This window comes from Episyrphus balteatus, chromosome 1, assembly GCF_945859705.1.
Source record: "Episyrphus balteatus chromosome 1, idEpiBalt1.1, whole genome shotgun sequence".
NCBI classification, from domain to species: domain Eukaryota; kingdom Metazoa; phylum Arthropoda; class Insecta; order Diptera; family Syrphidae; genus Episyrphus; species Episyrphus balteatus.
Window position 1 is genome coordinate 172,949,796 of NC_079134.1, and position 24,642 is coordinate 172,974,437.

Sequence of the window (24,642 nt, forward strand, 5' to 3'; positions counted from 1 at the left end):
GGTTCATACACAGACAGACAGACGGATTTTGTTTGCATTCTTTGTCATCGTAATGTCATGTCTGATTGTTATCTCAATTTTTTTTTTTGTACGAATGCATAACTTGATTATATAGTACCTATAGGTTTTGTACAAGTTTTGTACAGTTTTGTACAATTAAACAGAGTTTTGTACATTGTACAATTTTATATAAAAAGTTATGGCTAAAATTAGATTACGCTCGCTGGGTTCATATAATTTTTGAAAAACAAAAAATATTAGCAGCTTAATAGGGGTGGGAAAATTTGGGATAAATGATATACCCATGAAAGAGGAAAAATAAGTTGCACACAAACAAATTGGGGGAAAGGGGGTGGTATCAGAAATCGTGTTTTTTTCTGTGGAAAGAGTTGTTGATAACAGAAAGATCTAAAACTTTTTCTCAAGTCGTTTTTTTATGCAACCTCAAAAATAGTGAGAAAATGCAAAAATACAACTTTTTTATTTTTTTTATCTGTTACAAAAATTGTTGTATTTTTACAAAATTTGGTCTCAACGTTTTATGTGTTTTAGCTAATTTTTTTTTTTTTTTTTTTGGGATGCCACATTTTAGATTAAAACCTTTTATTTAAGAATATGTGGAAAAACTACATTTCTCTTCCAAAAAATATTGGGAAAAATTGGAAAAAAAAAGCAAAAAAACATTTTTTAAGATCTTTTTTTTTTTTGATTGGCAAGCCAGATCTTGCCCCATAGAAACCAAATTATACTTTTCTAATGAACTTTGATCTTATAAATTCGAATCTTAAATTTCACGCTTGTAAATTTAAAATGTGCAATTTACCTTTAGTTTTTTTTTTTAACCAAAATCTTAACTTTCTGCTTCGTTTTTGTAAGTTATCCAGTCGATACAAATTAACATAAAATCGGTTTGAAAATGTTAATTTCTGCATTTTTTGCTTTTTTGGCCTATTTACATACTATACCTTCCGAACTTCATTTTTGAATTTCTGTAGAAAAACTAATTTTCTAAAACTACTTCTAAGATTTTTGTATAGCCCAATTTTCGAGTTAAAAGAAAAATTAAAACCAATCTAAATTTTCTCTAAAAATCCATGAATAACAAGACGAAGTGATCTAATACACATTATTCAAAATCCTGGTCGCCAAATCAAATTTTCTTACAACAAAAACATTTTCCAAAATGGACCCCTATGATTGCAATCTCACCCGATGACCCAATTTAATCGATAATCGTATTTCTTCTAAATCTTTTGTACCTACACGAATACATAGCCAAATCATGTAAGAAAAAAAAAAACAGAAATTCGATACAAAATTTGAAAAACCATAAATCTTTAAAACAAACAGAAAAAAAAACCTGTAATGATCTCATGCAAAATAATGCAAATACAATAAAAATCTGACATTTAAGATTCATCGTTCTGCATCATGACCCCAAACACCACCTCTATCGCGTCTCCTATTCCATTGATTCAAAAAAAAAAAACAAACAGTTGTTGTTGCCTAACACTTCTGCCAACACAGCACACAGTAGCGCAGCCATTACACAAAAACTCAAGCCCAATTAATTAAATATCCGCCATTTTGGAAAGATGTTCTTGTTTTTTCAAAAATTTCTTTACACTGAAAACAGCAGATAAACTACTACATTCACACATCTCGAAAACGGTCCACGTAACTGAAAAAAGCTAGACGCGCCATGATTTGTATCTGCTAGCTGTGGTACTAATGGTGGTGGGCTATTGGCGTCAGAACATCCTCCTAGCAGAACAGGTATATACATTTAGAGTTATATAGAAGTCTTTATGCACATAAGGAATGTATCTTAGGAGCGGATCCAAAGGGGAGCAATCAGAGGTTTCAAGACGAAGAATTTTGAAAATCTCTACCACAACTGTGTTGTTATAAATTTTCATTAAATTGCGCCACAACCTGAAAGCAAATCTACATACAGACAGAGTGTTGGGGAATATGGAAAATGAAAAACCAAATTAAAAAAAAAAACACGTAACGAGTTGGAAGATGTAAAAGTTTTTTTTTTGTACAATTTTGGCTTGAATTTTGGTATGACCGATCGTGCAGGCGCGTCAGAAACACAATCAGCAGAGCTAGATCCACAATTTTGCCATCAGTTTTAAGCGAATTTTGTTGTATTTTCTAGATTTTTTTTTGTTATTTTGTTGGTACATAGATCATTTGGCTGTTGGCCAAAATCAGCGAAATAAGTAAAAAGATCAACACAAGCAAAGAGGTATATGATGGCGGCAACAGCAATGGCAACGAAAGCAAACAACAGGACGCGACTACGACGACGATGGAAAACAACGCGCAATCAATTTTTTTTTCGAAATTTTGTATTTTTTTTTTTTTTTCTTAATTATTTTATTTTGTATTTATTTTTTTATTTAGTTTTTTTTTTGTTTTGTTGATATTTAAATTTTTTAAAAACTCATTATTTATTTGGCTTTGGTTTTACGTGGGGATCGTAAAAACTTTTAAAATACGAGAAGCTGTCTGGTTGTTATGTTAAAAAAAAAAAATATTCAAAACCATGCAATTTTAACAAGTTAATTACTTAAATCTAGGAAAATTTTTGTTGTTTTATTTTCTAGAAAGTAAAAGTTAATTTATAGATTTGATGAAAGATACATAAACAAAAAAATGTTATACTTTCGATGTTAACAAAAGATAAAATGTCAAAAAAATGATTTTTCGACCGACTGGAATACTAGCATGCAAAGTATTCTTTTTTATGTTTTATAATACAAATTTCTCAATTTTTGGCCTTGAAGAGAGGTGACCTCATGAAATTTTATCAATTGGCTAACATTTTCGTAGACTGAACTTGATAAGACGGTGTAGGCGTGTTTTAGAACATTGTTATACTTTTCTTAACACGTATTGGATATGCATAAGAATTTTTAGCAAAATCTTTGAAAAATTTGAAGTTTAAGAAACATGAAGCTTTGAGACAATAAAAGAAATGAGAGATGAAAATGGTAGATAGACAATACTTTTAAAGTTTTTTTTGCAAAATATGGAGAGTGACAAAAGTTTTAGGAAAATTTATTATTTAAGATTCTTAACAAAAGAGCGATCTTCAAAAAAATTTAGGTAAAAGGGTGTTTCTTTTTTAGAAGAGACAGTAAAATCTGTAATTGGTCCCAAAAAGCCAATGATTTATTTTATTTTTGGTTTTGATGACAAATTGAACGTTTATACTTAAGTTCTTAGACAGATTTTACTGTCTCTTTTAAAAAAAAACACCCTTTCACCTAAATTTTTTTTTCATAAAAACTCTTAATTCTTGCTTTTTTCCCAAATTAAATTTTTTACTAAATTTCGTTAGGGTGACCCATCATTTTTGTTTTCACAAAAAAAAAAAAAAACACCCTTTTAAACATGATATTCTTATAGACACTCAAAAGTAACATAATTGCTGAATTTCAATAGGGTACCACTAATACTCCTCTAGTATTACTCATTTTCTCAAATATACCCATATTTTCTCTACAGTAAACAAAAAACACCCTTTCACATGGAAAAAAAATTTATAAGTCCTATGGGAAAGACAACATTTTTAATAAATTTTGTAAGGGTACCATTTATACCACTGATTTTCTGACTTATCGCGGATTTTCCCTAGTTCCCAAAAAAAAAACACCCTTTAACCTAAAATATTTGTCTAGACTGCTTAGATTCTTGGTTTCTGTTATAAATAAAACATTTTTACCAATTTTCATTGGTGTAACAATTTTTTCCCAGTTTTTGTGGTACTAATTCCGAATTTCATCATTTCTTAAAAAAAACACCCTTTCACTCAAAATAATTTTGTACACTTTATAGATTCTTAATTCTTATTACAAACAAAACTCTTTCACCATTTCAAAATTTAAGTCAGCTGTTTTGATACCTTTCTCACACATAACTTAACCCATCAAAAAAACACCCTTTCACCAAAAAAAATGTTTAAGAACTTTTTGAATCCTCTGTCCTTGCTTTATCTAAAACCTTCATCCCGAATTTCATCAGTGTAGCATATTTTTTTCATGGGTTTCGGTTATATTTTACTTGTTGAAGTCAAAAAACAAGCACCCTTGTTTTTAATCGGCAATAACTTTTCTTAGAGCAATCGTATTCACTTTTTGTTTATGTCATTAGATTCAGCATAAAAAAAAAACCTTAAAAACAAGTGTCATACGATGATATTTCACAAACAATTTTTTTTCACTATATTTTTGACCTTTACCTCCTCTCTCTTGTCCGCAAAAAAACACCCTTCCACCCAGTTTTTTCTTATAGACTTTTTTGATCCTTGGTTCTTATCTCAAAAGCCAATTTTCATGAGTGTAACAATTGTTTTTTTAAAATGCCTATTTCACCTGTACAACATAACTTAAATATTAATTGTTTAAACATCAGATAGCATCGCTACAATTTTTAATGTTTTAATTACCGACTTCCAAAAAGGAAGAGGTATTCAATTCGTCTGTATTATTTTTTTTTATGTTTGTAACTTCATAACTTTGGACTGACGACTGAGTGAAACATTTTTGATAATGGTCTTTTTGTATTGGAAAGCTGCGGTGCCTGCAGTGTGGTCCCATTTCAATTTCGTCCAGTTATTGCCATAAAAACTACCTATGAGAAAAACCATAAAACCCCTTTTTGATGCATGGAAGTCGGTTTTGTTTCTTTAATAAAAATTATTATTTATTTAGATCATTTAAAATAAATGATCTAAATTTTGGTCATACTAATTCATGAGAATCAACAAGAACGAATATTTTAATTATCTTTAAAAACTTAATTAAACACAATATCGCTTTATTTTTGTTGAATTCTGGACCTATTTATAATAATATACATATTTTATTGTCTTGTTTTAATTAATGCTTAAGTCTTTGATAAGAAATGCGGTCCATAAAATTGTTTCGTGTTAAAATAACATCAAGGTATGAAGTGAATTTATGTATGAATTTATATGAAAAATTTAATCCAAATTTGGTTCGGAAGCTATAAGGTATCCTAATTATACGTTAGATGTTGATATAAATAGTCAATTAATTAAATTAAATAATTAAAACCACCCCAACACACCTCTTAGGTTATATTTTGTTAATTTTGAATCACCTTTTCTTTAACCAAGAACCACACAAAAAAAAACATCCTTAAAAACAAAACTATCCCCAAGTCACGTTAATTAATTTCTTTGTTCAACACATTCGCTGCACTTAACAATTTAAGAACCAAAAAAAAAAACATCTTCCTCTGCCTTTAAGAAATAAAAACACAAAAAGACAGGGAAAATGATATAACACCGCACATCTCGAAAAGACAAGATGAAAAGATGCATTTGCTGCAGCTAGACCAGAAAAAAAAAACACGGAAAAGCCAGCCTCATTATTTCAATATTTCATGTCGACAAGGCATGATGTAGCAGCCAGCAAGCAAAGACCTATACCAGTGCTATATAGTCCAATGATCTGCCCAGCAAATGGTCCCGAAACACGGGCCCTTTTTACCCGCCCAACCGTATCAATCTCAACTACTCATCTCTTTCCATTTATATATGCGATAGAATACTCGCCCAGCTAAAGCTCGAAACAGAAGCGCTTAGAATAAAGACACCGGGATTTGAATTCTGTTTATGTTCTCGTTCAAACAAACCAACAGACTTCGGGATTTCAAAACCTTAAGCATAACAAAGTGCCTTACGTCTTAAAGGCGAAAAGATTACAACGTGTCTCTCATAAGAAAATCATATTAATTGAAATCTAGCACGTGCCCAGGCTAAATTTAGATACACTTCTTGGATGGTTTGGTGGTGGTACTGACTGGGTGATGGTGTATCAGTGTGTCGGCAAACAGCACGCCCAGGGATGGAGTCAGATGTGGGATAACGAAAGGAAAGGCTACAAGATTAAACAAATCAGATTGTACATCATTTTATAAAGTCTCCTTAAAATTCACCAAAAACTGATTCAGTTGTTCTTGATTACCTTCTTAAATTTTACAGAATTTTCTAAAAAAAAAGAATTTTTGTAAGGAATTGTGTCTGCATTAAAATTGATTTATAGGAAATTGGTCCTGCCAACTCTGAAGTCTTCATTAAATATGAAAAAAAAAATTCCTAAAATTTGTTTTAGGTTTCACGAAACAAACTCAATTTACCCTATATATTCGAAAAGGGGTATACAAAATTATATTACATGGAAAATCTTTTACAGACAAAACAGTCGGCAGAGTTCTGGTTACGCATCATATCAAATGGCAAACACACAAGTCTTCCATCTAATTCAGGGACCATGCAACAGATAGAAATGCTTAAAATATGACATAAAAGCTAGAGTAAAATATTAAGACTTGACATGCTGTCTCACACCTTTTTGATGTGAAGTTACCAAGCGCACATATAAAAGAAACATCAAACAAATCAAAATTACTACTGGCAGTTTGGCGCTTCGCTCAATAAACGTGGCCTCCTTTAAGAAAATCTCTCGTCCATTGATTTTTTCTTTGACATCCGTCCAGCTAAATGATCTCAAATTACATGATACACAGACGCTTCGAAGAAGTTTGTATGCATCTGTCCTTTTAAGGAGCCGCATGACTAATGTTGAGTGTGCCAACAAAATAATATTTAGTTGCATCTTTTTTACTGGGCAATTGAAATGGTTTTTCATATACTTTTAAAGACAGGTGCTTGGATTTTGTCGCGCCTTGAATATTGTTCGACTTCGATAACAGTATAGTGATTTGGCTGTAGTTACTGTCGGTTCTGAAAAATTATAGCAGCAGATGAATCATGGAGAACGATATTAAGAATGGAGAGTAGACAAAACATCTGCTTTTGCTTGGGCTCTGTGGGTTTTAAGGATAAGGGATTTAATTAGAGTGTTGAAGAATTGAATTGGTGTTAAAATAGAAGAAGACTGGAAATCATATTTTTTCGTAGAAAGTTAAAAGTGAGTAGATGGTTGGAACTAAATGTTTTGGGTTTTTGGAAATAAAGTCCAGTTTCGCCACTGGAAATAAAAATGACAAATTCTTTTTGCAACCAGATCCCGAACATTTTAAGCATACAAATTTGCAAGTTAAAACATTTTGAATACCTAAATCATTAGGGGATTTTTTGAATATAGATACTATAATATATCGTCGGCACAAAGCCAAAACCGCGAATCTGCATTTTTGGACATTTTCACTTTAATGCGTCATTTAATTTGTTATCGGTCCCTCTATCCACTGCTTCGACCCCAATCATCCATCTGTTGCCTAAAAGCCTAAAATATCAATTTCCGTAGCACGAGTTCCCATAAGATTGCATGCATTTCCAAAACTTTGAAGCCGTTTTTCTCAAAACTACAATTTTGCAGGTTAGTGGTTTGGCGTTGTGCCCACGATATTATTGTGTTGTCTATTTTTCTTTTCGGGAATTTTATATATTCTATTACTATTTATCTTAAAGTGTAAGTCTTTAACCAAATTGATTACAATATTTTATTATGCCGGAAAACAATGAATGACCCTTTAAAGAATGACGCTTAATATTAATAACTGATTTCCTTAAAATCCAAGGTAAATTCACTTTATTACCCATTGAAATATTGTAACCAATTTGTCACTATTTAAACAGGAAGTTTAAGTACTTGTTGCACAACATTCTTACTCCCTTAATAAAAAAAAAACACCCTTTAACACAAAATATTTCAATGCACTCTTTTGATTCTCGGTTCGCATTACAAATGAAACGTTCATGCCAAATTTTACCCCTGTAGCATCATTGGAGGTGGGGTTTCTGAAATATGTACCTGTTGCCCTGAAAAAAAGTAACTACATTAAGGCTAGGCGCACACATGCGATTTTGATCGAGCGATTATTCACTCTCAAATTAGATGAAAACAATTTCAATGACTATAGACACAATTTTCAAATTTTTAATCGCGGGAAGCATGTGTGTGCACAGGCATTGAAATCGCGCGACTAAAATCGCATGTGTGCGAATAGCCTAAAATTAATTTTACTGCCACTTGGAGTTGTCGTTTAAGTTTGGTTTTAATTTCGTTACATAAATTAAAGCTTGATTACGCATTGAAATAAGCTTTCAGGAACAATTAGTTTAAAATATAAAGCTTGCACTATGCACGTGCACCAAGGCGTATACGTACTTTATTTTCTATTTTTTAACCTTTTTTTTTTAAACCCATGTGCAAGAGTTTAAGCCATATGACACATTATTTTTAATTTCATATTTTATAATGCTAAATGGAATGAGACCCTTCAGTTTAAAACATCTTCGGGCCAGGCCCCGATCTATGGGGGCAAGCTGGGCAATTGCCCAGGGCGGCAAAAACTCAGCGGCATTCTATGCTACTGAAAAATATTTCTTTTAGGCAGATTAATCAGGATTAAACGGTTTACCAAAGTGCTAAATATGACACGCTAGCATAATTTTAACCAATGCAAAAACCTTGCAGCTTATACCTTCTACAAAGGAATTACCTACAAAAGAAATTTTAGGTGCTGGTGGTCGTGTAGAACAAAAATTATTATAATAATTCTACTGTTTGAGTTTTTCAGTGAAAATTGAGTTTTGAAGATGAATTATTCTTTAAAAAAAGAAACATTTTTAAATTAGAAATCTTCACACGTGGAAAGTACAAGTACTTAATCAGTGAAATGGAAATTTTTCCATCCGGAGTATTTGTGTTCGTCCGGAATTGAAAAGCTATTGCGAGTTTCACCCGAAGGGAATTAACATTTTTCGCTAAACTAGTTTTTGGTTCTTCAACAAAATCTAAGTCACAAAAGAGTTGTATATTAGCTAGCATATTGCCTGGAAAAAATACTAGGATTTTTCGGGACGTGAACAGCTTTCCGCTTGGAACTGATAGTAAAGGAAAATCGAAAATCGATTTTTGAAGGAAATTTTTTTGGGTATTTCCAACAAAATTTTTAACAGGAAGTAAAAAAAAGGCTCAAGAAAAAGCACCCTTATTTATTATTCGACGTATTATTACCCTTTTTTATTGGCCGAGATATCTTAAGTTTCAGTCAATAAGCCAAAGACAAACTTAACTTAATCTAAAGTTCAAGTCAATGCTCACAAAATGTTTGCCAAAAGATATTTTTGAAGGTTTAAGGACTGGTAAACTCGAATACGAAGTCAGAAATATTCTATTACCTTTCTCTTTTTTTTTTAATATATTCGTAGCTGTTATAAAACAAGCTTTTTTTGCATTTTATAAGGTTATATTTCAAGAACGGAGGCTCATAGAATTTTTTGGACCTAAGATTCAAATTCAGCACCCCAAAAATCTCTAGAATAGTATATCTTAGTTCTTGTGGCAAAAAAAGAGATACATTTTGTTGACCAGTGCTGTTTCTGAGCAAAGACTTACTTAATTAAAAATATCTCGGCCAATAAAAAAGATATCGAAAAGATTTAAACAGTTTTTGTAGAATAAAATATGTTCTCATAGACACCGTTACAAATTTGTTTTTAATGAATTATACCACACAAAAACATAACCTTGAAAACAGCCAAAATTACGCTTTTTTGCTTTTTTTAAAAAACGGAGGCCAATCACATTTTTTGACTTCGGATTTGAGTTCAACACCCCAAAAACCACTAGAAAAGTATATTTTGGTTCTTTTGGCAGAAAAAAAGTTCAATTTTGTTGACAAGTGCTATTAAAAATAAATATGCGGCAAAGTTTAAACATGCATAACTTTTTTTCTTATGAATTGCACTAAAATTTTCTTTCAGATAATGAAAGCTTATAAAATTTCAAATCGAATATAAGAAAAATGGTTTTCCTACATACTCCAGAAGTTAGTAAGAAATGCAATTGTTTATAACAAAATTAATTATTTATAAATAATTTTTTTTTTTGAAAACATTTTTTTAAGTAAATTGTTGGGTGTACAATTGGTAATATGTGTACCAAATTTTATTTATTTTTATGATTTCATTACAGAGATATAGCCATTTTAACAAAAAGACCTGAAAAATTCCATTTGTTTATGACTTTTAACAAAATTGAAATTTTTCAAAAATACTTTGGAATATTATTTTTAACATATAAATCTTTCAATATATGCAAAAAAAAAAAAAGCATCAAATTCGAGAAGTCGGTTTTAGGTGGCCCACTTGAGAAAATTTGACTCCAAGCAATTGTTCAAAAAAAATAATTAACAAGTATACGAGTCGAAATCATAACATCCTTTTCAAAAGACGTTCGCAATAACTTGCTTATGGCTTTTAAGGTTATTTAGTTTATGATTTCTTGGGTAAGATCAAGCTCTTCCGTTTGCTTTTTTTGTGGTATTGTAAGGGGCGGCAAATAATTATTATGCCCAGAGCGGCAAAAAAGCTAGATATTTTAAGTTTCTATGAAGACTAACATCAACGCTGGTTTGAGAGTGTAAGCCCTGATTCTCTACGAGCAGTTGCAAAAACTGTATTGAACAAAAAAAAGTCAATACAAAAACTGTATTGACCAAACAATTTTATGAAAAAGAATATTCTAGAAGTTTTGATTTTGACTATAACAGTTCTAGAAGCTCCCTGTACAAAGTTGGAATTTTGAAATTTGGATTGCCCATGATTTTATCTTTTGAAACTATATTTTTTTTTAAGTTTTTGAGTTTTTGATGGATGGTTCTGGTGTTTAGATTTTGGAAAACTGTCTTTAGTCAGTACTTGAAAATAATATTAATGAGAAACAGTTAAAATTCAATTCAACAGTTTAATTTTACAATCTTCAAATACTGAAATATTGGAAGATACCAAACATTTTTCTAAGAACTGTAAAGTTTTTCTAGAAATGCAGGAATATTCGACATTATATCGAATAGGCTTAAATTGCAATATCAACAAAATTAATTGTTTGCCAGATTTAAATTTTATATTTTGTTTTTATTTGTATATTTTATTACTTCAAAGCTTTTAAGTCCCTTAAATAGTCAAAGAACAATTTTTGTTAAATTATTATCAAAATATGAACAAAAACGTCAAAAATCTATTCAAAGAATCTATTCAAGGAATCTATTCCAGGAAATTAACTATAGAAACCAATTTCGCGTGGGTTTTAAGTCCTCATACAAAAAAAGTTAAAGTACAAAAATAAGAAAAACCATTTCCCATTCTGAAAAAAAAAAAAATACATTTCAACTTATTTCCGATTTTATATTAAAACATCAAAGAATACAATTTCATATTCTAGATTCTTAGGAGGAGGATTGTTTAATTAAAACGAATCAAACAAAAAATCATAGAAAAAAAGTAACAACGATTTCCAATTCCGTTTCCAATTATATATTTTGCTTTCACGTTTTTCCAAATCTTTAAAAACATTTAATTTTCTTCCCCAAAATAAAATTCCAACTGTAAAATAAAAAAGAAAATGAAGAAAAAAAAACATCTCCCCTTGACAAGGTCAACAGTCGACAAAATCAAAGCCCGATAGAAAAATAAAAAAAAAAACATTCAATTCACAAAAAAATCACTGTCAACTTTTGACCTTTAGCTAAATTCAAAAAAAAAAATCAGAAAGACTTTTGGCAATTGTAACTAATGAATAAGACTTCTTAAAGCTTACAAAAAAAACTTACCTCAGTAGCGGCTGATGATGAATAAAATTCGCTTTGCTCTTGTGTCGTCCAGTGATGCGGCGGTTTCATCATGCAAACAATTTTTATTGGCAACGTAGCGTCACGCGTCTTTTTCACTTAATTTTCCGTTGCAATTGGATAATGGCCAAGAATCTGTAAAAGACAAAAAAAATAAAAGAAAACGTCTAATTAAAGTTGAAATAGTCAAGGAACACGATTTAGAATATAGACAAAATTGTTTCGGTTTGCCGGTGATGGTTGCCGACCGACGACGACAACGACGCTTAAAAGGATTCGACTTGGTGGTGCTGAATAGGGAAAATGTTTTGTTTTTTTGGGGAAAAATCCAGGGGTGGACTTACATAGTTGAAGGTTAGTAGGGCCGGGATTTCAAATTAAGGGCTCTAAATCCTGATTCAAGTGAAAAAAAGTGAAAAATGTAGAGAAATGGCAAATAACAATTGCTCAAAGAGGAACAAACATATACAAGAAAAGTTAGAAGACATACAAGATTTAGAGGAATTCTCTGAAAATCGTTGGACACGCCCCTTTCTTAGGGTGTTTTTGAACAAAATTTTATCTTTTCTCATAAACTTTTTAGTAAAAAGGAACAAACATCCAAGAAAAGTTGGAAGAGGTATTTTGAGCTTCTTTTATTCAAGTTTTTAGAGGAATTCTCTTTTTAAGGGCGTTTTTAAACAAAATTTTACCTTTTCTCATAAACTTTCTAGTAAAAAGGAACAAACATCCAAAAAAAGTTGGAAGACACAAGCTCTAAACCCTTCAAAATCAAAAATAGGAGTAGCCCTAATATTTTAGTGCGATTAGGGCACCTAAATACCTCCGATCTGCTCCTTTCAACATTCGAAAATCGAAAAAAAAAAATCATTTTCATTTGAAATGAAACACCCATGAAGATAGTAATCCATTTCCCGAGCGGCAGAGTAGGTGTGGTGGCACTCTCCCGCCTCTCTCTTGTCATCTTGACAAGATGCGATGCGGTTCGCAGAGCGGACAGAAAGTGCATAAGCAGCAACGACAAATACAAAAAAGAATCCCATTAACGTGTGTGTTTCAAATAATTAGGCAGAGCGTAGATGATTCGATAGAGAGGATTTCACCTCCACAACGGATGATACATATAGAGGGGAAGCTATAGGATCAAGGAACATCAGGAAGGGGTGCAAAATTTATGAGGGACAACTGTTGATACCCGTGGAATAGCGTGTGGCATCCAAAATTGAATTGAATTTTCTCCGGGGAGGCATATATCCACCGCCGTCGACGGTCGTCGTCGTTTGTCTTCGGCTCTAAAAACAACCATAAATTGGATTTTGCATTTCACTTGAAGCTTGCTTATGTTTTCCAAATACAAACCGCCCACGGTTGTTTTACGTTTTACGTTTTTTTTTTTTCACTTTTTTGTTGATGTAAAAGGATATGTACCTACTCCCGCACTCTCATTCTCACACAGAGTGCGCAAAGGAACACTCCAAAATTCCTGTCAGAAGTATTTTCAATCAAGCTGCTCTGATGGGAACTATGGGGATACAAAAGTTTATTGAAATTCTTCATTTGAAATTTCAGGTCTCTGATATAGATAGGATCGGAAGCTGTGTGTTGGAGGGAAACCTAGATTACTAATTCGGAAGCAGTGATTTTGATTATATACAAATGACGCAACCAAAAAACACACAAATAAAGAAGAATGTGTTTGTTGTCTGTTAAAATTAGCCAGCAGCAGCTGTTGGCATGGTAATATTCTGCGGTAATATTCCACACAAAATCAAATCGAAAAGTTCAGGTCTAAACACCTTTCAATTTGCCAGTGGCGTTTTTCACGAGGGGTTTCTATCTAAATCGGATGCTGATGAGTGCTAAATTAAGGATATGTGTCAATCTGAAAATAAATATCAAGATTGAACTTGCTAGGATATATTTAGATGTTTAGTGAGAATTTTGTTAGGCAAAACTATGACCTATATCCTTAAGGGATATTTAAATTCTGATATCTGTGCAAAATGGATCAGGGTTTTCCAAGAAATGTTTGGTTTTTTCGGATGAATATGGAAATACCTAAAATGCTTTAAAAGAAATACAAAAAAATTAAGGATTGGTGTGAGATCGTGAAGAAAAAATAGAGAGGAGTGGTACCCAACCAGAAAGAGCAAAAGGTTTAAAAGAATTGAGAAGGATTTTCACCAAAAAGATTTGGGAAAAGAAACTCAAAAGATCGTATTAAGGTAATAAGAAGCAAAAGGTTACTGAGTCGGGAGTTATGAGAAAAAGTGAATCCATGCTGAGGGAGAAAAGAGGGATCGTAGACTCTCAAAGAAATCGAATAGTCTTGTGTTTTAGAAAGTTTTATAAAGAATACGAACAAAGAGAAGCTGGTTTTTAAACTAGAAGGAAGCACTCCAAAGTCACGCAGAAAAATAATGGACCTACCGAGGGGTGGGTAAAAAAAAAAATGTGTTAAAATAACGTAGTCTTGGTTAAAAACTACGTTGTTCCAGTTGCTTAAATCAACATAGTCGCCTCGGTTAAGTTAAATTGTTTAAAATTACCATTTTAGAAGGTTATTTTAACCGATCAACTAGTTTATATTGATCAAGAAACTCGGTTAAAATTTGAGATTTTAGTAAAATTTAATCGAGAAAGTGGGTAAGATTAAACAATTTTAAAGTAGGGTCAATGTGGGTAAATGTAAACAATTTCATGTCTTTTTTTTCTTTCGACTTTGTATTTTTATATGTTTTCACGGAACAACTTGAATGGTATCTTCAAATGCAAATATGAAATGATGGCAATTCTTCTTTATAAATATAAACAAATATTTCCCAAATTGTTTACAATACTGTCAAATATGGCATGTTTACAAATACCCCACCATGTTTGTGTTTTTTTACAAATTTGGGGTAAATGTAAACGGTGGTTTAAAATTTAGAATTTCCTCTTTATCATATGGATAACAACTTGAAAAACGTTCAAGAAGGTATTTGACAAAAACTTTTTTAAATTCCAATAAAAGTTTTTGTTTTCTTCCTTTGATTCTTTATATAGGCGCCCAATATGCATCCTGAGCAGCTCCGAACGTAAATTTTTTGTTTTTTTACGTCAAAGACCGATTTTGCAACATCATCCACTGAAAATGATGGTGTTGGCTACTTTAAAATGTGACTCCGCGGCACTTTAGCAATAGTAATTGACTTAAAATACATAAATTTTATTAAAACCAATAATTTCAGCAAAAATATATGTTTATATTTACCCCCAGAATACGTTGTTTACATTTACCCATTATGAAAAATATTCTGGGGTAAATGTAAACACATGCAAATCGACATAAATGTCCTGTATTTTAAAATTTGCTTGTATCACATAGAATCTACATCAAAATTAAAAACAAAAAAGTATTTGCAAATTATACTGACTTAATTGAATCTGCAAAAATATTTAATTTTTCTGAAAGACTAACGACTTGTTTGGCACTTTAAAAAATTATCTTTCACGGAAAATGCGATCGTCGAATGAATTCTCTCTTGACAGCAATGAGCTTGACGTATATGTTAAAGGATACATGCGTCCGCGATTTGTACTTATGTATGCATCAAAGAGATTTAACTGAAGCTTGTTATGAGCCATGTTTTCATTTACCCCTGTTTACATTTACCCACATTGACCCTAAACGAGTCGACTCGTGTAATTTTAATCGGGGTAAGTTTGCAGGTGTTATATTAACAATCTTCTCTGTTAATTTTACACGAGTTTTACGTTGTTTTTAACCGATCATTTTTCTGCGTGGTGCTGAAGGTAACCTAATCAGTGCGTTCTGCGTTGTGACAAGTGTAATCACTTACACTCTTTTAGCCAAGTGCGAAGCCGTATGGACTTAATAAAAACAAGGACATTTAAGATGTTCAGATCTACGATCAGCTCAATGGAACACCAATTCGCTTAGCCCGGACTTTGACCAACTATTAAATTAAATTTATATTAACTCACAGAATTCGTTTCTATATATCATTTTTTGAATAATTTTATTGTGAAACACGTCTGTCCGTCCTCCATCTTTTCCAAGATGGCGGCTGCTCCCGAGATAGATCAATAAATGCACGACTGAGGTCGTGTGTGCTTATGGTAAAAGTTACTAGGTATTATGTTAAAGCTGTTTACCGAAAAAAAAAATTAGAGAAATTTAATTTAAACTTTGTTATTTTTAAGGAATTTCATATGTAAGTACTGTAAAGAAAAATAAAATCTGTTTTTATAATTAACTAAACACCGATTTAAATGAACATTTCAAAAAATTCGAAAATCGTTAGTTTATATTATATGTATATAAAAATTTTCTGACATTTTTCAAAAAACAATTTGGAATGCCATTTTTAAGAAAATATTCTTCAACACATAAAAACGAAATTTCGATAAAACTCATAAACCCGTTTTCAAAAAATCGATTTTTCAAAAAAAATTAAATATTTTTTTTAAAATCCAAAAATGTGTTTTTTGACAAATTTTGGTTGAAATCTGTTTCGTCGTTTACTAGAAATTCATAAATTAAAAAAAAAAAAACGTTCTATGGCAGGTACTGTTAATAACATTACAAAAAATATTTTTTTTATTTCAAAAGTTGGTTCTTATGTGTAATACTACACACAAAAATGTTAATCAAAATCGTTAGAGCCGTTTTTGAAAAAAATTAACTTTTCTATTTCCGTTATATGGCAGGTAACGTTAGTTTTGGTCCTAAAAAAAAATTTCAATTTTTCCCTTAGAGAATCACCCAAAACTGTTATTTTCCAAGTTTGAAGAAAATAGCTCCAGTATAGTTTAGGCTGTAGCTCGAGGTACTTATAGACAGATGGACAGACAGACAGAATTGCCGGAGCCACACCGAAAAAAAAACCAATATCAATTTAACATTTTTTAAATATCAAATTAACATTTTTTAAATCAGCCAAAAAAGCTTTATAAAATGTGTTTTATGATATTTAAAATGTTAAAACAACATTTTTATTATCAGGATGATATTTTAATGTCACATTTTGGAAATTTTTTTTGATATTTTTTTATCATTTTTTCATATCAATTTCTCATTCCAAATTATTGAAAAATATTAAATAAAAAATTCTTGATGTGTACTAATTTAAAGGCGCTTTGTGTTTTTTCGAAGTAAAATGTATGATTTACTAAGAAAATTTGATCGGCACTAAGATTTTACTTCACATAGTTTGGGAGAAAATAACAAAACAATTAATCACCTATAATAGAAAAAATAATATCACCATTATTTTGTAAAGAATATTCCCTTTCAGTAATGTTTTGAAAAAAGAAAGAAAATTCTTAAAATAATAAAAATAATAAAAATGAAAAGGAAAGAAATAGGTTTCATTATAATAAACTAAAACGTAAAATCTAGTCAACATTGACATTTTAATTGTCAAAGTGAAATTTTCACTATCCACTTAAACTTAAAAAAATGTCAAAATGATATTTTAATTGTCAAAGTGAAATTTTCACTATTCCATCTGAAATTAAAAAATGTCAAAATGATATGATAAAATATCAAAATTGATATTTTAATTGTTGGACGACTTTTGTCACTGAAAAATGTTAATTTGATAGCTGTTATTATCAAATTTTTTTTTCGGTGCACTTTTTGGCATTCTCCATAGCTGCTCGCCTTTTTTTCAAATTTCTCCGAAATTTATGGAGTTGAATAAACAAGCAGGTTTTGAGCTGCTAATACATCTTCTAACTTTTTTTTGACCTAGATTAAAGAATAAAAAAAATTAAAGATTTGTGTTTAACTATCAAAACAACATTTGTATCGTCTTTTTTAATGTTTTTTTTTTCGTAAGTTAAAGAACATTTTTTGACCAGCTAAAACTAAAGCAAAATAACCAGGACCTCATGAAAATTTCCAAATAGAAACATCAACTTATATTATTAATTACTATCATAAAATGCCACCCACTATTTATAAAATTTTCAGGAAATTGCAAGTGACAAAAACCACTACCGGATGATCTTTTTAAGTCTGACAAATGGCGTCGAGGCATTAAATAGAGGCACCAAAAAACTCCTTTCATCCTTCTATATACTCGGCTCCAACTCTTATAATCCGCTTTAAAATAATAATAAAAAAAGAAAAGTAAAAACTGTCATTATATTTCCCGTTCCAAAAAAAACAGGAGAAGACGACCATTTGAAAGACTTTTAGTGAAAGTGACACTTTCAAAGTCGTAAAGGACAACGGCGACACGTCCGCAACTGAGAGTTTAAAATCTTATACCCCACCAGTACCGTAAATTATGTTTCAAAGTGCGTAGGGTGCGTGGATGCGTGTTCCACGAGAGAACATCAGACTCAAGGGTAATTCATGCGACACCATCTACGCCAAACATCGAAAAACCAACAGCAAAAAAAGCATTTCTTTTGGGACATGACTTGGTTTTAGAGATGTCAAATCTCGAGGTGAGGTTTTTCTTTTTTTTTCTTTGTTTTTTTTTTTTTTTGTATTTTTTGAAAATGTATAAGTTTTAAGTTTGAGTTACAATAACAACAAAAACAGAAAAAAAATCTTCTGATTTTAATTATTTTTCATGTTGTTGTGTTATATTCACGTTTTGGCTTTTTTTGATGCGATCTCGAGAATGTACGGCAATATTCTCTGGCAATGTTCCAAAAAAGTGTGAATGATGTATGGGCGACGACTGATTCATGCCGAGGACTGAACTCTAGAGTTAGCTAGCTAGTTCACCGTGTATAGAGGAAAATCTAGGAGCATTTGGATAGGCTACAGACACTCGAACGTTCTGTGGCTTTGTGTGACTTCGTGTCAATGAAAGACATTAGCATAAATTCACGTTAGTCCATTGGAGTTTTTTTTTAATGGTTTTTGGATTGAGAAATCTTAACGACCTTTCAGATTAAGATTTTCAAAAAAAAAAAAAAAACAGAAAAAATAAATTATGTTTTATTTTAATTTTTCGAACAGAAAAATTAAATTAAAATTGAAAAAAATTGTTTTGAAAAAAACACAAAACAAAGCGGCAAGTTTTTGAAAATTTTAAAGATGATTGATGGCCAAATATTGTTAAACTGAAGGCTTTTTCACATTTATTTTTAATAGGTTTAGAACTTTTCGGGAAAGTGCTCGGCAATGTACGAAATTTAAAAGCAGAAAAGTAAAAGCCTTAAGATACGAAGCTGTTTCCTTTAACGTCTCGAAACCAGGGTTAGCAATCAGAGACCTTCATAACTGTATAGCGTTTTTGTACAATCGTTCGTTTCTTGGGACGGTATATTCATTCCAACGCTTAGTACAGGAAAGATAGACTTTTTCGTGGAACAAAAAACACAAATGCTAATTTTTTCAAATGGCGAAATCCGCCATTTTGGAAAACGCTAATTGATCTATATCTCACAAACTATTAGTTTGTCCGAATCAGTTATTTGACCAAAGACACTGTTTTTCCGCAAAATCAATATTTTGCAGGTTTTGTCGTTTTATTTTTTTTATTTTTTCGGTGTTTTAGAGCATCAAATTTCCAATTGTTTGGTAGACATTTGAAGATTTTGCTATTTTTCAAACAAAAGATACATATTTTAAAAGAGCAGTCCCACCTAAACTAATTTTTCAAAAACTAATGATCAAAACAAATTAATTTATTAATAACACTGGTTTAAAGCCAAAATGGACACGCAATCCCACAATTTTTTTCTTACGTACTTTGACCTCAGGCACTCAGAAATCACTTTAAAAAAAATTACGATGGATAGGTACGTTTTCGAGATATGATTTTTCAAAGGTTTTTGTCGTTGTTGTTTCCAGCGTACTTAGTATTCGGGCTATATCTTGAGTAATAAAAAACTAATCTGAACAGAACCTGAAAGCTAAGTAAATAAGCAAGAAATACGAGAATTACTTTTCTGGGTCACTCCAGATATTTAATTGCATTTTTAAAAAAATCGTTGTTTCAAAGGAAAGTTTTGCAAAAAAAAAATTTATTACTGAAAGAAAAAATCAAAATCTTTTGAATTCTTATTCTTTTAATTTTTTCTTTTAATTTACGTAGTACACTTTCTGGCAAAGTAAAAAGTGTTTTCTTCAAAATCTATGGATATAAGTTGTGTAACGATCAATATTTTCGACTTTTTCTGTTTCTTTTTGAGTTTTTGAAGGAAGCCGAATTTTAAAATTTTTATTAAGTAATTTTTTGTAGATAATTAAGTTTTCTTTTAATAAGTGTCCTTTTAAAAAATTTAAAAAAATAAAATATTGTAAAAAAACGTAAGAAAAACTGTTCAAAAAAGAGAAAAAAAACGACATTTTTGTTGTTTTTATTAAATAGTCTATTTGTATCCTTTGAGCATTTACAGATAATGAACATGTAAAGGAGAAAAGAAAATACCCCTACCAGGACTTAAGATTTTTGAATACCCCTCTTTCAGATTTGAAAAAATCAGCCTTCTTGTATTTCGTTCCTCAAAATGCCTGTTTTTTTTACTAACTTTTCTGTACTAGCTCTTAAGCCTCAAAATAAGCCTCAATGCCTTAGCTAATAAAATTATGCCTCAGTTGGCAACGCTGGGTCCATGCATCAAACTGATGATATTGATATCGTTCGAATATCGCCTTCCGTCTCAAAACTTGCTTCAATATAAGGTTGAAGAAAGATGAACCCTAGGAGTGCATACATTTTTTCCAGAAGCCCGATTCCAGCTATTGCTTAAAAAGTTTTCAAGTCAAAGAAAAGACAGTAGGTCTGGGTGAAAAATTCATTGGTCTTTGCCAGAATTTGCATCAGCCAACGTAAAGTTTTGATCTACACTGAACCAAATCCTTACGTAAATACAACGAAAAAATTCGTTGAGCCAACGAAAATTTAATTAATTTTCAGCCGATGAAAAATTTAATTGGCTCAACGAAATGGCTTTCATACGTTAATGAAGAACTTCATCAACCAACGAAAACTATAGTATTTTAATGAAATTTTTCATAAAAATTTTTGATCGAGAATTAATGAATTTTTACATCACTTTACGAAATTTTTTCATCGATTAACGTAAAATTTAATTAACCACGATGATATTTTTCGTTAGTCAATGTATTTTTTGATTAATTTATGAAAGAACTTTCGTTAGCTAACGAATTTTTTTCGTAAATTTTATGAATATTTTAATTAAATTACGAAAAAATATTCGTTAGCTAACGAAACTTTTCGTTGTATCAATTATTTTTTTTTAATATTAGGTATATATATTTATTGGACTTGTTAAATTATTAACAGTCCAAACAAAAAATTATTGGCGTTTCGACACGGTGGAGCTCACTTGGACTCATCAGTTGACTTATCCGTGAGACACCTTGTCAATACGCAGATATTTTTTATATTCAGCTCAACTTACATAGATTTTTAAACAAAAACCTAATGTGAACTATATCCAGCAAGATTTAATTTTTAATCCATAAAACAGAAATGCACCCAAGTCTACGTTTTTTTTTGTAAGGCAACGATTTTTTTTCGTTAACTGATGTTTTTTTTCATAAGCCAATGTAATATTTCATTAGTATATGAAGAATTTTCATAAGCTTATGAAGATTTTCGTTAGTTAATGTTGAATTTCATAAGTTAATTAATTTTTTCGTTACTTAATTAAAACTTTGATAAAGTAAGGAAAAAAATCTTATTTTTGTTCTTTAGAATGAGTATGAAATGTTTCGTTAATTGATGAATCTTTTCATTGGATTGGATTTTTTGGCACTAAAAAGGGAGAAAAAGTGTATGAAACGTTTTCATTAATTGATGAAGGTTTTCATATTACGAAAAATTACATATTTTCGTTGAGCCAACGAAAGTTTCGTTTGGCCAACGAAAATGCAGTGTATGAAACAATTTTCGTAATTTTACGAAATTTATTATTTTCAGTGTATGATTGATCTTTTTTTGTGGCACGACACTTTTCAAAATAAATAAACTTGTCTATTTTCATTATAAAGCAAGTACCGATAGTTTTAATCCTAAAAATATTAATTTTAGAGAATCACCCAAAACTGTTAGCTTTTTGAAGAAAATCGCTCCAGAGAAGCGGATAAGAATTACCTGCCACCTTTTTTTTGCCATTATCTATCATCGCAATGGCATGTTTGATTGTTTTATTAAGGTCGATTCATTTTACTAATCATAAGTAGCTATAGTAGTTATCTATATTCCAAATCAAATATTGACCGAAATCATCAAATGAATTGTGAAAAGCTTCAAAAATTGTTTAAAACTACGAAAAATTTGATATTTTCTAAGTTTTCCATAAAAATGACGCGAGATCGTTAAAAAAGGCAATAGGTAAATGACATAATTTCGAGGCAGGAGTATAAGCTTCCTTTATCTTCCGTACTTCCCGGTGTCATATGACATAAATTTATTTTTTTAAGATATCAGCTGAAATATGCCCAAGCGACCACTTGAGATTCATCCGTTGCAAAATAAATTTAAAAAATAAATAAGAAATCCTTTCTTTACTACCTAAATCTGCCCCCAATCTTTGCCACCTTTCTTGTTTCCCTGTTTACATTGTGTATTCATTTTTCAATTTTTCGAAAACAATCTTTCAAAAAACCCATCCTTTACTCTTGTAAGAAGTTTAAATATGAAGATGCTCTCCATTATAAACTCGAAGAAGAGGATGTTACTTGTATAGGTACATAAAGTACATACATAACCACCTTATATATGAAAAAGATAACCAAAGCAAGCAAAATTCTTTACATACCTACATTAAAACACAATGCTGCATAATTTCAACACATGCTGTGCTGGAATACGAGAGTAGTATATAACTCTTAGCTACTTGTAATAAATACCTCTCCAATGTACACAAAACCCATGTGTGATCTCAATAATGTTAATGTATGTCTTCGTTTTGGTACAGTAAAGGGACCTACTGTGTTGTAAAATTTCGAATCGGTCGACAGACACTTCCCGACACGATGCCGATGGTCGTTTTTCAAAGATCTCCTGCTGTTACTTTTTTTGTTTTTTTTTTTTCCTTCTTTGCATGTGGAATTTTTTTTTCCTGATTATTTGTTCAACTTTACTAATGGAAGAGCTCTGTGACACTTTTAAAAATTTTTGAAATTAAAAAAAATAAATTGGTTTCAGAAAATCATCCTACGAAGATAGAATTTTGAGTTATGGCGGAAATAGGATTAGATAATTGGAATAATTTTTGTTTTTGAAAAAATTGTCAACGATTTGAATTTTTCGCCAACCCACCTATTGGTTGTCCGTCTGCTAACAATCTTTAATGTCATATAAATGCCACTTTGTTGGCTACAATTATTTTCAAAAAAAATCAAGAAAAAAAAGTTAACAAATGTGAAAAATTTCAGAACGCACATCATTTTGGATAGATAAAAAATAAAAAATTCAAAAAAAAAAAAGAAAATAAAGTTTAGTCGTTAAATATCAATGGGAAATATTTCATGCTGGTTGACTCACGGGACTTCTGTCCCGTCGTCGCTAAGACAACTGTTTCTGATTTTAATAGCGCTACAACCAATGCTATATATTTTACAAAAAAAAAAATGTTTCAAAAAAATAATTTTCGAATATATAATGAAAAAGACGAGAACAGTTTTGTTGGCAACATTCCAAAATGATGAACACTTAAAAGAAAATGTCGTCGTTCTACATTTTTGCTTGATTTTTCAACGCCCCTAGAGCCAAATTAAATTAATTGCAATTTGTTGGTTTTTTTTTTTTAATTTTTTGTTTATTTGGTTTTTGGTGTTTTTTTTTGTTTAATATTTTGTTTTTAATTTTCCTTTTTCGAAATTGATTGCACTGAAATTTTATGATATTAATTAAAAATTTCGAAGTAGAGAAATCAAAATTCTAAATATTCTTTATTTTATTTTTATTTTTCAAAATTTTTAAGTTCGAAGAGACTCTTTGATGTTTTCCATATTTTGTCTGCGTCATACCTTTACATATGGAACCAATTGAGAAATATTCATTTTTTTTTTTTTGTATTCGTTTTCAAAAAAATACAAAACTTGAAATGATATTGAATATAAAACCACTTGAAAAGAAATTTGGAAAATTTTGTGAAGGAAAGAGGGTATTGCTTTATGACAGAGTTTTTTTAGATATTACCTATGGACACAATATAGCTGTTGCAATATTTTTTTTTTAAGTGTCTGCTAAACAAACATTTTCCAGATGTTGATATTTTTTTGTTTAATAAATCATAAATTTATGTTCGGAATGTGGCTTTGTATTAAATTTGATCACAAAAACGTGTTAGATTTTTTTTTTAGTTTTTGTTATTTACAAAGTTTATCGACCTATACGCAAAAGTTATCTATTAGAAGTTAAATGAACCCAAATTTTGCATTGCCAAAGTGAAATCAGAGCATTTTTCGATATGGTACAAAAAACAATATTTTTCCTGTTTTTCGCTCAAATATTATTTTAAAAATCTAACTTTTTTCAGATGTATGCACTTATTAGTGTTGTAAGTTTGAGATTATTTGAATACTTTGAAATATTCCTAAAAATAATAAGCCACCCGAAAAAACGCTTCAAAATAGGTGTTGTTTCAGAAAATTATATATTTCGATATTTAACTACTTAGAAAAAAATTCGATACCTAATTTTTTTTTATTAACTTATTATTGGTATGTCATGCCATACTGTCGAAAAAAAATTCGAAGTTCTTTTTCACTTTTTGTTTTAAAAAACCGTTTATAATCTTGCTTTCAATTGCTTCGTATGGACACAAAAACAAATATTAAAACATTTTTAAGGTCGCAGGTCAAAGATAATTTTATGACAAAAAAAAAAAGTATTGAGTTTTTAAAATCAAACAATAAAAATATAGACGCTAAGAGCCAGTTAGTTCTTTTTCTCCTTTAAACTGAATTTTTTTTTTTAGAATATTTGTTTATTATCTTCAAAAGTATTTATTTTAAAATCATCTGTTTTTCAGCTTTTTTTTTTTTAAATTGAT

The 24,642-nt window shown here is 30.4% G+C and overlaps 1 protein-coding gene across 16 annotated transcripts in view; it reads right to left on the minus strand.

Annotated features, from left to right (window-relative positions):
- LOC129907765 (myocyte-specific enhancer factor 2) overlaps positions 1–24,642 on the minus strand; it is a 173,928-nt gene that overhangs the window by 90,120 nt on the left and 59,166 nt on the right. For all 16 annotated transcript variants that reach the window (XM_055984118.1, XM_055984129.1, XM_055984122.1 and 13 more), the window contains one exon: positions 11,623–11,775. The gene's annotated coding sequence lies outside the window, so the exon portion shown is untranslated. The remainder of the gene's footprint in view (positions 1–11,622; positions 11,776–24,642) is intronic.